The sequence below is a fragment of the Lathyrus oleraceus genome, chromosome 5 (genome assembly GCF_024323335.1).
Source record: "Lathyrus oleraceus cultivar Zhongwan6 chromosome 5, CAAS_Psat_ZW6_1.0, whole genome shotgun sequence".
Taxonomy (NCBI): Eukaryota; Viridiplantae; Streptophyta; class Magnoliopsida; order Fabales; family Fabaceae; genus Lathyrus; species Lathyrus oleraceus.
The window spans coordinates 416197915-416203444 of NC_066583.1; the positions used below are offsets into that span (position 1 = coordinate 416197915).

The 5530-nt window shown below is 32.0% G+C and overlaps 1 long non-coding RNA gene across 2 annotated transcripts; it reads left to right on the forward strand.

The window, feature by feature from the left end:
• The first annotated feature begins 343 nt into the window (after window positions 1–343).
• LOC127085170 (uncharacterized) lies at window positions 344–2701 on the forward strand. 2 transcript variants are annotated; one of them, XR_007788974.1, is made up of 3 exons: window positions 344–736; window positions 1840–1914; window positions 2335–2701. It is a non-coding gene; the product is annotated as an uncharacterized LOC127085170 (long non-coding RNA). The 2 variants fall into 2 exon arrangements; XR_007788973.1 differs by lacking the exon at window positions 1840–1914.
• Window positions 2702–5530: the final 2829 nt, after the last annotated feature.

Genomic DNA, 5530 nt, shown 5'->3' on the forward strand with positions numbered 1-5530 from the left:
TTTGCTAAGAAAAATAAATAAATAAAGTTATACTCTGTTAGGGGGTGTGAAAAGAAAGGGGGTGTGATATGTAGCAAAAGAGGCATAAGGCCCATGTGTATGGCTCAAAGTTAATTTTGTTATTCATGGTTTTAGGATGGGGGTGTACCAGCAATGAAAGGGTGAACTAGGTAAAAGGCCATTGGGCCTGGTTTCAAGCCCATCAGAGAACTCAGAAGGGGGAAAGGGAGATGAACTACATTAATTAATTCTCTCTCTCTTTTATATATATATATATATATATATATATATATATATATATATATATATATATATATATATATATATATATATATATATCATCCTCTAAATCTCACCTGAAATCGATCCGCTGCGCCAGAAAATGGCCTTCGGCGTCAGCGAAGCCCAAAACACAATGAACCACCACCACTAAACTTGTCTCATCTCCCTCTTCCAATTTCTAACCCTTGATTATCCCACAACTCAACCTAAACCCTTTTTTATACCCTAATTAGATAGAACCCTAGAAATTTTAAACAAAAATTAAATGGCAAAGATTCATGAATTCAGAGAAAGACCTTGGGGCTATGCTTTGGTAATACAAGCTTTACAAGGTGATAACAACAATTTGTAAGAAAGATGAAGAATCTTACTTACTCACAGAGCTGAGGATTTCCCTGGTCAAAGTAGGAGTTGAAGAAGAAGATGAATAAAACCAGAGATTCTTGATTCCCATGTATAAGCTTTAATTATTTGCTCTCTTATTTGAATTCCTTCTTCTTACTTCTTCCTCTTTGATTTTTCCTTGAACTTCTGTTGAATACTGTAGTTATGTAGGAAATGATTAATGATGATATTGGTAGGAGATATGGAATTAGGATTAGAGGTATGAACTTTGCATGGATGATGATGAACAATATAGGCAAGAGTTGAATGTATGGAGAGTTGAAGTCTGGTTCTATTGATTCAGAGCTTCAATGTGAAGCTCTGATCAATGGTGGATTGAGAGCTTTATAGTGAGTTTGAGAGGTTAGGGTGAGAATTTGGCAGAGTTTTGATAGGTTGAATGTGTCTCTTTTCTGAAGTAAGAGAAGTAGGGTTTATATATATGAATGAAGATGAAATTTGAGAGGGATATGTTAGTTACAAACAGTTAGGAATGAATGGGTCATAGCTCTTAGATGGTGATCCATGGGAAGAATGAATCAAGGGTGGAGGATGATTGATGAGTTAGTTAGATTATGATTTTGTTGGAGTGAATAACTTGAATGAATTGTGTTTGTTTTACACTGAATTCAGTTGAAAATGGATGGAAAATATGCTTGTTGAGAGGTTGGGAATTAGTTAGAGGTTTAAAACTAACTTTTGAGGGAATTTTGAGATGCATGGCAGTTTGGTAATTATTGTGGGACACGTGCCACTGACAGTTTTAGAGTTAGTTAGGGTTTGTTTCAAGGTTAGTTGACAGTTAACTGTTTGGTCAGTTTGATAAACTCAGTTAGATGGTAGGTTTAGTTAACTGATTAGCGGTACTTAAGTTTGTAAAATGTTGGTTATTTGACAGTTGGGAAGTTGCAACAATTAGAGGTGGGGTTAGTTAGGTAATTGGATTAGTTATTAACTAAATTTTGACAGTTAGCTTAGGGTTAGATGAGTTAACTTAGGTAAAAAAAACTGCTATGACAATTGAATGATGACTTTGGATTTTTATGGTGATGAAAATAAATGTATGATAATTTTTGTTGTGTGAACTGTTAGGATAATGTAGTTTTATGTCTGCATTGCATTGAGTGATAATGATGGTGATGCTTGTATCTAATTTTTGTAAGTCTGGTACAGCGGTTATGCAGGCCAAATGGTGTATGAACTGAGATATGCTTGGTCAATCTTGTGTTGGGTATACATCTTGTTCATGTAAGCATCATGCACTGACTTGTATTTGTAGCATGCTTTATGTTTTGATATGTACATGGACGTATGTTCATGATGTATTTAATATGTTTAAGAATCTTAAGTCATGACTCTTGTGTGTTATATTTGTGTGAGCTATGATTGAATTATGTGGACATGGCATGGCAGATGTCCCTAGGTTGGATGTATAGGTTTGGATCATTTAGCATGAACATTTCTTGTTTTGGATAAAACATTTTGGATATCTGGTGTATCATTTTGTTATGTGATATTGTGTTAGGCTACATTTGGAGCTTGATAAATGTTTAGGTATGCTTTGGGTGTGCATTATGTTTGGTTTGAAGGACTATTTAGACTGCCACGATCTATCATTTTGGCAATATGATGATGATGTGGTTTTGATGTTTATGTGCTCTGGCGCAGTTTAATGCAACCTGATGTGCAAGCTTTGGACATGTAATGAAGTTTGGTAATGGCATAAGGTTGAACATAGAGTATGCATCATGGGTATGAAGTACACTTGGTTACACATGAAGCAATGATCATGAATATTGGTGACATTTAGGATCATGATGGACATGAAGTTGAAGAAGAATAGATCTAAGGTAGATTTAGGATTAGGTCAAACTCAGGCCAAGGCTTGGTCAACTATTTGATCAAAAGTTAATAGTTGACCAAAAGTCAATTGTATAAAAAAAAGTGTAATTTCTTTGTAATTTTGCAATAGCCTTGTAACTTGTATTTGAACTTTTGCACTTTGACTTGTAAATGACTTGTAACTTATCATTTAGAGTGTGTTTGGATAAAGCATGTCAATGAGGGAAAGTAATTTTTTTGAGGGAATTTGAAATAACTTGACCAAAATTCATTGTTTGGATAAAAAAATATGGAGAATTGTTAAAATGATGTAAATTTATGGAGTTTTATTCATGTTAAATTTAAGGAATTTAAAATGACACCAAAAATTAAAGAATTTCAAATTGTTTTTTCACTCTATAATACGAATGTTAAATTGTTTATTATTATTTTTTAAAATTTTGCAAGATGGTCCTCATATTTTATGAAAAATTCAAATTCACCTCCAAAAATTTCTAAAAAACAAGTCCCTAATGATTTTCAAATTTTACAACTCAGTCCCTTTAAATTTGCAAAATTTGCAAATTAGTCTCTATTTTTTATATTTTAAAATTAACCCAAAAGTTTTAAAATTTATAAAAATGTCTCCCAAAATTTAATAATGGATCATTTTAATACTCCATCCAAAAAAAGATTTTAAAAATGAATAATTTCAATTGAATTATTTGATTTATTTAAAATTTAAAATTCCCTAAAAATTCTCAATTGCCTCCTCCAAACACACTCTTAAGTAATAAGACTTTTCCCTCCATTTTGGATCATTTAAATTTGAATTTCTTACTTCTTGAATGCAATGGATGCAAGGATCATTATTCAATTGAAACCAAATTTTACTCAAGGAAAATAGTAATGAAATAATTAATCATGACTTGGTCAACAAAAAAATCAACCTTCCATGGTTGACTTTGTTTAGCAAAAGTCAACTCTTGTGTGAATATCCTCAACTTCTACTTTTCCCAAGGATATATCCAAAATTTATTCAGGATACCACTTGAATAAGAAAGTCCAATAAATTTGTCAAAAGTCAATTCCAACATGATAGTTTGTTTTTCAAGCAATAATCCAAAAAAGTTGTTCCACAAATGCACACAACAAAAAACCATAATCCATAACAACTTCTGGAATATCTTGTACTAGAAGTAACAAATGAGAACCAATAAATCCTTTGATCAACCCCCTCTCCCTCATATACAAGTGTTTAAACATCCAATTGAATTCATGAACCTTTAGAACAAATTATGCAAATGAATGTTATGAGAACTATGAAGATCAATTGGGGACCATAATCCAGATAAAATGAGAATAGGTAAGACAAATTTTGGGTATGACACTTGCCCTTACGAATGGTGACAGCTTTCGACCATTCGATGTAGAAGATGATTAAATACAAAAACCCAAAAATTTATCCTTTTAGGAGAAAGTAAATGTAATGTAATGCAATGAGACTAGATGTATTATTGTTGAGAACTTATTTACTGGGGGTACGGAATGGGAGGTAGACCTTGTGGGGATCATTTGCTGAGGATTGTCTGAATTGCTTGGTTGGAGGAATATATCAGTTATGACGGAGATGCATGTGGACATACTTTGACCTGAGGATTGTCTGAATTGCTTGGTTGGAGGAATAGATCAGTTATGACAGAGATGCATGTGGACATACTTTGACTTTATGTTATGCATTATGCATGCAGTGATTACGCTTGAATATATGATGCATGAGGTTGTGCATGTCATGTAGCAATGTAGGTTATTTTTATGGGAGAAATGGTTGGCATTTCCATGAATGAGACTATGGTACTATTTTTTAGTAATGTGGTTAACTTTGATTCTCCGACGTCCGATAGCGGGACCAAAGAACTTATAGTAAATGAGAGAACTTCATATTATCAGAACTGCTGGAGATTTCATTTGAATTCTTTTTGGGAGAGAATAGTTTTATGACCTGATTGGGCACCCGTTGAGATGCTCTCATGTATTAAGTGTACAGTGTAGATCTTACCGGTCCTCCTTTAGATTAATTTTCATACTAAAAGTATTTTTTTTCATCAAAATCTTGTAATTTACTAAAGTAAGTAGAGGTAAATTATGTTTCGATCTCTTATTATTAAATTTGAATTAAATCGCTATTTTTCAATTATACGCAAACAGACTGACCGCATCGCCTTAAATAAACATTGTAGTAACAGATAACCGTAATTTGTGATTGATATGTCTAGATTCGATAATCTTTTATATTAAAATCGATAGAATCATACACTTGTGGCATGAGTCACTCCACATTTTCAATTTCAAACATTTCTCCTATTTAAGAAGAAAAGTCCCTCATTACTGGGATATACAATTTTTTTCTCATTCACATGTATTTTTTCACTCCTATTGACTTTTTTAAGGTTGCAGTATTAACCTTGATGCCATTTTAAAATCAAATTAAAAAATCAAAACCAACAATGTCCATATATTTCAAATTTAGAAACTTTATTTGATGAATATGATTAAAATTTATGAAGAGGGAAGAAGAAAAATATAAAAGAAATTATTGTTGACGTCTAAAGTCATGCTCTGTCAGCAAGATTTAAAAGAAATGGCTTCGTTAAGTAACGAATGTTTTTGAGAGATCAAATAGTTAAATTTGTTATAAACTCTATGTAGCGACTATAGAATCATATCCTAAAAAAATAGTCACATTAGTGGGTAGTTTAATTTTCTAAAATTCTATCCCCAACAATAAATTTTAATAATTTAGTATGGACATAATTAGCATATCTAATTATATTTTTCGTTTAAAAAAAATATTTCATTTCATCAACACTAAATAACGATCGTAATAATGTTGCACGGATTACACTCTGGCACATACACTGTAATTAGATATTGAATGATTCTATTTGTTTGCCACTTTATAAAAACCAACTTATAATTGCTCTACTATATGATAACAGAAGAAGAAGAAGAAACTAAAGTCATAAATATGACCCAAAAAACC